Source organism: Poecilia formosa, unplaced genomic scaffold (assembly GCF_000485575.1).
Source record: "Poecilia formosa unplaced genomic scaffold, Poecilia_formosa-5.1.2 Scaffold5, whole genome shotgun sequence".
Taxonomy (NCBI): Eukaryota; Metazoa; Chordata; class Actinopteri; order Cyprinodontiformes; family Poeciliidae; genus Poecilia; species Poecilia formosa.
Window position 1 is genome coordinate 5,491,880 of NW_006799944.1, and position 12,442 is coordinate 5,504,321.

Sequence of the window (12,442 nt, forward strand, 5' to 3'; positions counted from 1 at the left end):
TTTTTTTAAATATTACCCTCAGAGGCCTCTTTGCCACTCTGATAAAACATGCAAGGTGCACTGAATGAGCAGAGGCAGCAATGCAATGAAGTTTCCTTTTCTTTGGGTTTCCACCAATTTGGATCCTTTACTGTGGCTATATTTGACTGTGAATGTACATTTTTGTTTGTTTTCATACGGATGACTTTATTGTTTACCTATTGCACTGTATAATCATTGTGAAAATATAAGATCATTATGAACCTGTGAATGGGTTAAAGCAGTCAGTTGATGCCTCTCATGTTCAAACCGTTACACCCTAAATGTGAAAAAGTGCAAACGCCCGAGGTTCCTCATCGTCGCAGACAAGACGATGTGTCGTATAATTTATGGTGGATTATTGAGTTAAGTGTAAAAAGAGAAATAGATGTTATATGCAATGTAGCTATATCATGTGAAAATGAATATGTTATTGAAACATGGACACGTCCAATAAAGTCTATGACCAAATACGAACTTCTTATTTGTGCTTCTTCTTCTTCTTCTTCTTCTTATTTGTGCTTCTTCTTCTTCTTCTTCTTCTTATTTGTGCTTCTTCTTCTTCTTCTTCTTCTTCTTCTTCTTCTTCTTCTTCTTCTTCTTGTGGACCTGGAAGGGAACGCTTAGAGTAACAGATAGGAGCTGGATTTTGTTTTATGCAGAAGCAGACAGGAGATTGAGTATAAAGTGGTGCACTACCAATAATATTCCTCTGTAAAACAGAGAGAAAAATAATCATTTCTTCTGTGATCGTAAGTCAGAAGTGCACATCCTATTGGAATTACCCCCTGGCTTAAGATCCACAAACAATGAGCTAAAAAAGACAGTTGAGAGTTATCAGGGTGAGTGCTTTGGGACAGGGTACAGGCTGCTGGGACCAACTACGGCTCACTGAAGGGAATAAATCCTAATTCATATACCTCACAGTCTGCTTGACTGCAAGACTTTTTTACTGTGCACTTTTTCAGTTCTGTTTTTCCACCTTTAGCTATGGCCCTGATTTGCGGGACCTACGTGTTAGATAGGATTATAATAACTTCAGCCACAGGAGGCGCCAAATACAGAGAACATAAAGAAAATGAGGGGAGGAGCAGAAGAAGTAAAAAGAAAAGATTTTTCAAGAAATACGGCGTGGAGAGATTTGCTGTTTTCCTGTGGTGGACAATTTCTCTCTCAAGAACAACAAAGACATTCTGGTGCGATATCACGTTTGCCTTCATTTTATGACTTCAAAGTAAACAGTTTAAAAACCATTATTGTCCTCCATAAGGCTGTAGTGAAAACTGTTAATGAAGCCGGGTTGCTCAGGTGACCCAAAAATAATACGAATAGGAGAGCATGCTTCCACGAAAGCTCTTGTAGAGTGACAACGAGAAATATGTCAAGCCTTTAACAACAATATGTGCCATAATATCACTTTTCAAAAGCCTCCTGTAATTAGAATAGGCACTGCTAATTCTGCTTGGCTAACAACCTGCTATAACATTTCTGATTTTTATGTTGTCATGTCCACTTAGCAGAAATACTCCACATATTCTAATAGCACATGTTTCCCGCAGGAATATTATTGTTTGCGGACAAGCTAGCGATATCGACGATCCAAATGAGAGCAGTGAATGAGAAACACAGAGTATATAAGAGAAACAGCAGACAATTAAAAATGATTTAGTTTTAGTTAAAGATGAGGTGATATATGTTGGAATCATTATTTAATTGTTTGCATTAAGTGTTTATAATTTGATACTAACCTCATCGCTTCAATTTTCTTTTAAAAACAGATTCTGCACATGAAGAAATTTCTAGTTTTAGTTAAGGAGAAATGCACTGTTAGGGATAAATATGCTTTTCTGTGGCATTTAGCTAAAAATAATGTCCAGTAAAGGTTTTTTCTTCTTCTTAAATTTAAACCTTTGGAAATAATTGCAACTAACTACAGAGCTGAATAGGTTTTCACCGTTTAGTTAGTGTAACAACAGTTGCACACTGACCACAAGGTGGTGCAGACCATCAGTCTGTCGCCTGCAGCCTCCGGCAGCACAGAACCACTCACACATTACAATTGGTCAAAGTAGGTTGTTTTTATCATTCTCAGTTAAAAATTCACAATAGCATCACGTGCACTCCGGTCACATTTATGAATGGTTTATCAGTGTAAAAAATTTAAAAAAAAATTGTTGTATATATGATGCTTGCGAGGTTTCAATTTAAAAAGATCTTTTCTAAAATTTAATAATTTATTTTCATTTACTTTTGACATTTAAATTGCAATCATACAATCATATATATATATATACACACATATATGTCGACGCAAACGTACTGAATACTGTTTATCATCAAGTCATCTTTGGTAGGACAGTGGCCTGTTTCTTGCTTTATGATGTCATATGGTATATTTTATTCTGACTTTCCTAAAGGCTTTAATTCTAAATACAGCAGCTGCAGCTGAGAAATGCTAATATATTGTACTATGTGACCCACCATTCCAGACACACACTCATCTCTAGGGCCCTGTTCTGCATACATCGCTGACACCATCTACAGATGAACCAAGCGGACTGTTTTACTTATTCTCATCAGGTACAAAAGGTGCAGTTTTAACCACTAAATGGATCAGCTTCTACATCTACTGCAAGCTTCCATTGCAGACAAAAGGAAATGTGTAAAATACAGTTTGCAGACAGAATAATATATATTCTCACTCATGAAAGGTCAGTGCTTTTTTTTTTTTTTTGGTGTTTCGTCTTGCTGCCTTGCATTTTCCACCCGGAGAGATCGCACTGTTCCCTCCTTGAAAATCCAGGTTCAGGAAGTGGGAAGAATGCTCATCCGATCTGGGGTGTTGGGGGGGAGGATTTTTCTCTCCTGCTGTCTACTGACGGCACCAAAATAATGACTTTAATATCTTGTCAGAACACCAAAGGCTGCTTTTCATAGCTTAGAAAAAATTCATTCATGAGAAAAATAACAACAGGCGGCATTTTGTGTGTAATCCTGCTGATACAGATTTCATGACTTTGCTGGTAACAAACAAAGGATTCATACACATTGCCGGCAGTAGTTTCGCTCTGTTATTGCCAAGAGAGTAGAAAGCAGAGGAGGGGTTGGGGTGTGTGTGTGCTGGAGGGTGGGGTATCACGACTTCTTCTCAGATCCGTGATATTTGTAGAGCTGACCCATTTAGGGAAGCTGCAAGTGCAGGTGCATCGTACATGTGCAAGGCTGGAACCAGGGTCCTCAGCTACATAGTATTAAGATTGCATTAATTCAAAAATAGAAGCAGGTGTCCAAACCGATATGCACACGCAATTTGACGGGGCGACTGGTGCAAACTGCACAGACCTCCTAGCTGTCCAGGCAGGGAGAAGTGTTCCCAGCTCCTCGTCACGTGTCTTCATTCAAGCACAGAAAATAACAAACCGTCTCAGCTGTTCTTTTTGTAGACGGGATAAAGGGGCAGACGTATGCACGACTCAACTCTTAATACTGCAGCCCCGAAGAGGCTGTTACAGCTTTTATAGGAGGCTTACAGCTCTGCACAATTAGTGCAACCCAGTACTGCTTTTGCATTGTGCTGCTGCGGGGTGGTCGGTGAATGATATCCATATTTAGAAGGCGCTCATTGATTCTCCCTCGACGAGGCACAAAAGATTTGTTGTCTGTCCGGTCTTGAATAGTGGGGACCTTAATGACAGCCCTGCTTTACAAAACCCCTTTCCCCGGACGTTAATCGGTGTTAGAAGAACAGGAAAAAAAACAACCCATAAAACTGCACGTTGAGGCTGCTGGCTGCTCTAAACGGACCATTACCGCGTTCTATTTCTATTCTGTTACATAATATCACGGTGACAATGCACCAGCGCGAACAACTCACATCTCTCAGAAAGAAGCGGGCGCCCGCTGAGAGGCCCCGTCTCCTCATTCCAAAGTGTTTCCCCCTTTAATAAACCTGCACACACATGACTGAGTGATTCCTCGGCCAAAATGGCAGACGATGAAGGATGAGAGGGAGAGTGTGCAATGAAGATTTAATTAAATCTCACCATGGGATGTTTTGCTGGGACTCCAGAGACCCGGACAGAGGAGTTTGTGTTTTGCTCAGGCAAGCTATGAATAATATCTGCACTATTCCCCACTTTGACCCAAATGCACGGAGAGTGGGAGGATCCGAGAGTAAGGCCGCATCGCTGCAGGTTTTTTCATCTGATTTTCCAAGCACACAACTCTTCTACTTCAAGCTGTCAATCTCAGCTGGAGATGAGCTGCTCTGCAGAGCACACGCTCGCTTCGGCGTTTCCTCCCGGCGTACGTTCCACACGACGCCGAACTTTCTTTGCGTCTGCCGAGTGACGAGCAATTTTGCCTCGCTGCCTCTCACTCGCGATGTGACGTAGATTTTAAGGTCTCTATGGATAACTCTCGTCAGTCCTTTACTTTATTCCCTTTCAAATCAACCCTGCCTCTTTTGCTCCTACTCAGTGTGGGTTACCATGGATACCGCTCCCAACTGGTTTGGCTGGCACATGAATTTGTTTATAAATGTTTCTCTGAGTGGACTGGAATGTTCTTTTTTTTTCCCTCTGTGCAGTCACAATGTTCTAATTAAGCACAAGCAAATTAAGTCTAATACTTTTCTCGTTTCTGTCCAAAATATTGTCATAAAATCTCCTCATGTGTAGAGTTTTTAGACCATGAAGTTTCAGATACATAAGGGAAATCTGCTCCTCCTCGGGTTATTCTAATTATGACTTGCTGAAGTATTCACATCCTCTGAACCTTGCATAACTTATAACATTACAACATTTTTTCAGAGAGTTTATTTGAGAGATCAACGCAAGGTAGCACATGATCGTGAAGAGGAAGGAAATGGGTATGTGAAAATCTTAAAAAAAAAAAAAAATGTGGCATGTGGATATGTTCAGCTTCCTTTACCCTAAAACCATTAAATATTATCCATTGCAACAAAGTTGTCTTCAGAGGTCACCGAATTCATAGTTGGAATTATGTGTGTAGTTTGATATGTTAATCCAGCTGTTCTTTAAGCTAACACATAAAGAAAATAGCTAACAATCAGGAACTCACCAGACAGACCAGGAATAAGTGTTTGGTGATGTTTGACCATTCAAAGACTTCAATTTACTATCAACATTATTGTTTTTCTTGTTATGTAAAGTACCTTGCTGCTAAAATGTGTTATACATATAAACTTGACTTAAATCAAGTGGACAATTTATGTGAAGACTTGATAATTGCTGACTGATTGAGCTTCAGCCGTATTGATCGGGGAGGAATTTTCGTCTCCACGTGTGACAAAAAAATTCACATGCGGTGTCTAAAAGACTTGCGGCTTCAGCTAAGATGCTTCTATAAACTATTGATACCCATGCATTTGTTCTTTCCCCTTCACAGTTATTCACTGCCTTGTGTTAGTCTGGCTAATAAAATACTTTGTAGTTGTAATGTGAGGAAACGTGGGAAGGTTCGAGGTGTATAAATATTGCTGCAAGGGACTAAAGCACAGTAAAAACAGTCATTTGCGCTTAATCTGATCTGATCCAGTAGGACCGAAAATTATGGCAATGTGGAATCTGAAGAGCCCTAGCTGAGCTGTAAAGCATCTAAATACTTAACATGGCAGCCTCTAAATCCTCATCAAAGTTCTGAGTGGTGTGCATCCTGCACGGACAGCCGCGACAATCTGGGCCAAGGAACGTGGACAGAGAGGATTCACTGGTTTAATTTGTCAAAGACTTAATCAGGGTTTGACTGGATTTATGGGGAAGTCTGGGTGCGTCTCCCACTGAGTCTTCAGATTCTCCTCTGCTGGACTTCTGTTCCTTCTCAGTGTGAGCTCACTGACTCTAGATGTCTTGCTGATGGATCCCAGAAAACCAACAATATTCGTTCACGTGGCTCTCCGAAGGGGTCTAATTCTGGCTCTTTGAAATATTCAGCAGTGCAGGGGCCACATACAACATCTCTGGCTCCCCTGAGAGCAAAGTGAAGCGGTATTTCTTTGCCCTTTGTTTTTTATCCCCATGTAATGCCTTTTCCTTGTTTGCTGTGACACATTATTGAAGTCTAAAATAAAAATACAGACTTCACATACTCTCACATTTGTGTCTTGCAAGGGTATTCACACCCCTTGAACTGACAAACCGTTTACCATTTTATAGCCACAAATGTAATGCATTTTATTATGATTCTGTGTCTTAAGCCAACAAAAGGAAACATAAATATGACGCAGAAGCAAAAAAAAAAAAGCATAGTCTTTAATACACTGTGCAAATAAAAGTCTGATGAGTGTACCTTTGGTATCGTAACCCAGCCAACATGTGGAAGAAGGCGCTCTGATCGAATGACGCTAAAATTGAATTTGTGGTTTACATCTAAAAGTTAAGTGTGTTGGAAAACTAACACATGCCAACAAATCAATTTGAACACATCTATTCCACCGTGAAACATGATGGTGGTCATATCTTGTTGGAGATGTGCTTTTTTTCTCACAGAGAAAGTGTCAGATGTGAAAGGAAGACGTGTAGAGCTGAATGCAGGACAAACAGGTTCCACTTATCACATAAAATAGCAAAAGACGTAAAAGAAAAAAAAAACTGTGATTGTGACGTTTCAAATGAAGAGTTATGAGTAATTTTTCCAGTGTACAATAGCTATTGTACATGCCTGGGTTTCTGATTGCGTGTCCATCCCCACATCTCTTATGTAATTCCCTCCAGTGGGAACTCAGAAACCAGAAAGTAAATCTATAGTGAATCGCTTAATCTAACATAGACTTAATGGGAGCCAGCCAGAGAACTGAAGGGTGTTTACTGAAAAAAAAGAAAAGCATGAAAGCTTGTTTGAGCAGTCAAGGCAGTGCTCTGCTTCAATGCTGCTGCTTTGAGGCGCAGAAAGCCTGATTGATCCCCGTCAGTAAGGTTTCTAATCAACAGAGAGCCATTGATTTTCTCTCCACGCACTCTATGAGATGCCCAAGACACCTGCTGGCAGCCAGCTGACAGACACTGCTAATCAACAGCTGACACACGCTGATGCCAGTTTGCCATGCCGGAGCCGGTAAGCTGCACATGCTAGCATAGAGATGCTGCAGCATGCACAATGTGAGATCCAATGTTTTGTGAATCATATCTCATACACGTGGTATGTCACAGATGGGTTCTCGGTAAGTAAGCCGGGGGTTGTTTTGTAACCAGCGTGCAGTGGGCAGGAAGACGAAGACTCACCGTATCCAAACATGCAAACGCACACATAAAAAAAGAACAAAACTGGTCATCGTCTTAACACGGGAGACATATTTTTACAGTGACAAAAAAAGACCTTTGCACCGAGTGTCATTACGATCACCGCTGTGATCAGCAGAGTTTGTCTGGAGTGGCTTCCATCCGCAGGGAGAGAGAGCCTTAGTAAGCAGTTTCTCTGCTGGAGTCACATGATTTGAGTTGAGGCTCGCAGCCAGCTGTCCCCATCATGAATTCAGACAATGCAGAAGGTTGATGTAAGATTGGAGGCATTTTGAACGGGGGGAGATGGGTGTAGAAACTACAAGATCTGCCAGCAAAAAGGAAACAGGTTGTTGGATTAAAGTGAACTTCCAACATGCACCTGTGTCCATGGGCTAGGCAAGTTTGAATACACATACATTGGAATAGCAAAAGTGGGTCTACTATTTGGTTATTCAGTTAAAGTAAATAAAAAAAGTGTACATGAAGCAAAAGGGACATCTGTTCACTAGATGTTAATCCTTAAACCCAAATGATGGATTCATGTTGTTGCAACAGAAGAACCAAAGAAAGAGTCAAATCTTTGGCCCGAGTTTATTGGGTTAGAGGAGAGGGAGGCTAACCGTACGGCCATTTTGACCTATTCAAAGAATCTGATCAAATTTCACTGAATGAAATGTTGCTGGATAATAATATCAATGTCAATATACCATGCTAATGACTATATATTTGTCCACGTAAGTCAAAAATAGCCCTTCACCTGCTAAATAGCTGGAATTAGCTTGTGCTGTCCATAGACAAAATTCAGACTTTGACCAATGAATCAGCCATACAGTCAATATTGCTTCACAATTAAAAATTAAAATTAAATAAAATGTATTTGCTTTAAAATTATTATTGTTTTTAAATCTAAAGTAGAATTGTTTTGTAAAGTAAATTTGTCGCATGAAGGTGAAATAGGTGTATTATTTCTTGCTGCTATTGCATATTTTATATTCTAAAAGCTACAGAGTTAGCTCTTTAAAACTCCAAAACTGGATTTCTGCTGCTTTATGTGTGTTGCAGCAGAGACAGCTAAGTAGCAGAGTGACACTAATTGAACTGCTTAGCCATGATGACTGTCATTAAATTTGGATGGAAGAAGGTGAGTGCTCACAAGCCTGAGAACAGCACCTTAAAGCAACATGTTGTGTGCTTTGCTGCAGGAGGGACTGGTGCACTCTACTAAATAGATGGCCTCCTAAGGAAAGAACATTATTTGAAAGCTTTGAAAGAATATCGTTTGAGTTTCTGAAAACATCAGAAAGGAAAAGCAAATCAGTTTTTCCATATGAACATTGACCCTAAGGGTAAAGTAAAAAATAGCTAGGTGAACTGAGGACAAAAAATTAATATTTTGAAGAGGCACTCTCAGTTACAAAGAAGATTTCTGATGAGTGAGCAAGAGACCTGCCGCTTTTAAATTAGTAGGCTGCTGTAGGATATTTGAAGTCTTCATTCATAGCAAACATGTTGAATATGTTGAAATAAAAGCTAAGAAATAGTTCCTCTTCATTTTCCAAAATTATTTTGTAGAGGAACCCAAAGGTGTTAAATTATATCCCTGTTTGCTGTAGGTGTTATGTCATTATTAATATTTGATCCAGAGCTGAGTTGGAAAAATGACTGGATCTGGATTATTTTTCACCTTGCAGTTTTTAGAGTGCATTTATTTTCTCTCCCTATATATAAAAATCTTGGCATAAGACAGGTTTTCTCTACCTCTTGCCCAAGAGTGTGGGAGGGACATCAGCAATAGTCAGTCAAGTGAGAAAATCTGCAGATAACTAGTTTACTGTAAAAATCTCTGGAACTGAGGCGTGCCAGAGTTGCATTTTCTCATAATGGACAGCTCCAACGCGAATCTGCCATTGCAAAATGCACGGAAAAATAAAATAAAAAATAACACCCCCGGAAATGCCCATTAAATCTCAGCAGAGACCGCATTGCTGCTTTGCTCCGACGCCCAGATCATCCCCCCCTCGCCCATCCTCACAACAACCCCCTCTCCCCTCTTCCTCCCTCCCGCCCGCTAAAAACACGCACAGCCACGCCCCCAGAGGCACGCGCACAGGCGCAAGCTGTGACACACCTCCTCCTCCATCACACACCAACACAGAGATGCCAGCGAGAGCGAGAGGGAAGAGCTGGGTGATGCAGATAACATCATGAAGGACGAGTGCTCGGCTACGGGAGAATCGCAGCAGGTGCGATAAGGCTGAGGCTTCAACTCGCGGAGAAATAACAGCCTGCTGCTCTTCACCATCATGTCCACCGCATCCGATCAGCAGCTCACCGCCGACACGGTAAGGCCTCTCCGGTACCCTATCCTAAATGTCCAAACTTTTTTTTTTTCCTTCTTTCCTTTTCCGCATTTTTCCCCCCCGAAACCGATCTCATTTCGCGCTCAAAGGCGGCCGACCAGGATGCGGACGGCCGTGTGCGCCATTGCCGCAGCACTAAAATTAAAGGGGCGTAATAGAGCGTTAAAGCAGGTCCTCCCAAGGCTGAATGCGCCCCACGGGCCTGTGGGATCTGCATTAGATTTATCACTGCCTACAAAACCCAGCTAAAGGACAGAAAAGACTACTCTTTTCCAATCTGAGTATAAACAAGATTGGGATATTTTAAAAAAAAATGTTTCTGTGACATTCTTTCTGATTACTTGCACGCCACAGATTGCCCTCAGCACCGGTTTAATGGCGATGCCGCTAATTATTAGTCAGTTTTATTTTCAGACAGATTTGTGCAACTGCAGGGGGGCTGAATGGTTTCCTTGCTGTGGGCTGTAGCCATGGAGACAGTATGTGGCATGTGGCTTTAAACTGTTAGAAAGTGCAGTGTTCCTGCTGAAAAGGAGCTTTGAGGCTGGGGAGTGAATGGAGTGAATGGAGGAAGGAATGCACATATTTACCTAGTCAAGATGAAAGTTATGGAATTATGAAAGTATCTGAAGTGGGGTTGTGATTGTGAACTAATCCCCAAATCTCTATCACATTTTTATCGCATATATAATTGTTTTATTTTAATACGATTTTGGCTTAGAAGTTGATGATTTCAATCTAGATGAGACCGCAGTAGTAATCACAAATCATGCACTGTTACACATGGTTTTTGTTGCGTTGTTGTTAGAACAGTGCGACCTAAAACGTTCAAGTTGATTTAGGCACACGTTTTACTCCATAGCTACTGGGTCAAGTCTAATTTGTGTGTCCATTTAAATGATGTTATAAACTTAAAAGTAGAAAAACATTTCCCAAATTAGTGTAATTTAAATGAGCATAATAATAAATGTGCACCTTGTCTAACGATGTAGGTTTGTGTGTAGAGGTTGGATGTAAACAGGTGTGATATTAAGGTGAGCTGCAGAGACATGATGGGGAGATGGCTGGTCACTCCTCTCATCATGATGAACAGATGGTAACTCACGGTTGGCTTGTGGGCGAGTGCCAACTAGAAAGTCCATGTTTGTGTTAGATACACAAAAGCCCCTTTTTGGAACGTTTTGTCCCCAGTGTTCTTATTAAACCTAAAAATAAAATAAATAAAAAAATCTGAATACATTTTAATAGATTATTAAATGTTTATCTATTTAAAACATTTTGTCTTTGCATAGTAAAGACAGGGGAAGTCAGAAATAATCAATTATTTCTGACTGATTTCTTATTTGTGTCAGATCTGAATTCATTCTTGGTTCAGACGTCCAGCTGAGGTCACCGATCCATCCACACGATCCTGCAGGATGTATTTTGGCCAATTTTACTCTCGAAGTTTAAGCTAAAAAAAAAAGAAGAAAGTTGTACACTGCAAAAATTAAAATAAAATAGAAATCAGTGAATTTCACAGTACAACAGTACAATTTTGAAAAGCAAAAAACCGTAAGACTGTCTGAATGTCAAACTTACCGTTGTCATAACTTGTTACAATTATAATTTCTGATGTAAAAACTACAAATTGATGTATGTAAAACAAAGGAACACATTGTATTTAGCGCACAGTTAAATAAACCACAGGGCAATCCCATAAATTAATAAAAAACATATATTGTTATATATATTAATTCATGGAAGCCTGCTGTTAGTAGACAGTCTATAGCTGCAGAGAAGCACTGTGCTTTGTAGCATCACTTTCTTCTTAAATATTTTAGCATTGAAAAAAGGAGAAAGATGTTAGGCATTTGTTATGATGGAGGGTACCTTAAATTGTTGAAGCATTAAAAACTGAGGCGAAAACTGGCAAACAATGAGAGCTCTAACAGACAACAGGAAGGCTAACTGTAAAGTAGCTGGCAATTTCCATGCCATGGATCATGAAAGTTGAGAATTTGGCAACCTACTGGAAGACTTTGACACGCTGTATAAATGCAGATTGGGGTGATGGAAAAGAAAGAGTGGCAAATAAGTGTGATAATACCAATCGATACAGACATTGCAGTATTAAAAAATTATATATCAAAATGTCATATTTTCCTTGGAACCCTCATAAAAATGGGTCCCCGTTATATGTTCATCACGCCAAATAGTAAAATACTATTTCATTCAGCTGTTTAGTGAATTCTCTTAATCACCTTGTCATGAATAATTAATGACCGGTTGTTGCAGAGAGGTTTGTTAAGGAGAGGCTGGATGTAAAGGATACAACTCAATAAAACTAAGGAGTTGACAGCAGCAGAATATTTAAACTACTGTGAAGTTTTAAAGACCTTCGACCCTCACTCCCCTACTTAGCCTCAGCAGTCTGTAAGCAGATTAACCAGCTCTGAAGTAAAACGTTGAAATGCGTGAAATGATCCTTCTGAGGCATATTACGTAATTATCAATCTCGCCATAATTAATATAACTGAATGTAGGGCACAAATTGCAATAATATGGCTGGCAGTGCCAGTTTTCATCACAACAAAAATAGCATTAAATTTTTAAGTAAAGGCATTGAAAATTTTGCTAATGACAGATATTAAACTGTGATATTGGGATTGATTACAACTCAAAAATCCTGGATTGGAATTAGGATAGTGTATGCACTGTCTTAATTCCATATTATTGCTCCAACTTATATATAAGTTGTAACTGTATCTGTAACTTATATATAAGTTAAACCAAAAAACCCACATGAAATTATATATATATATATATATATATATATATATA

General features: G+C 39.8%; 1 protein-coding gene across 1 annotated transcript in view; it reads left to right on the top strand.

The window, feature by feature from the left end:
* The first annotated feature begins 9,350 nt into the window (after positions 1-9,350).
* Positions 9,351-12,442, top strand: part of unm_hu7912 (un-named hu7912) — an 8,189-nt gene continuing 5,097 nt past the window's right edge. The window contains exon 1 of the mRNA XM_007564946.2: positions 9,351-9,601. The gene's annotated coding sequence lies outside the window, so the exon portion shown is untranslated. The remainder of the gene's footprint in view (positions 9,602-12,442) is intronic.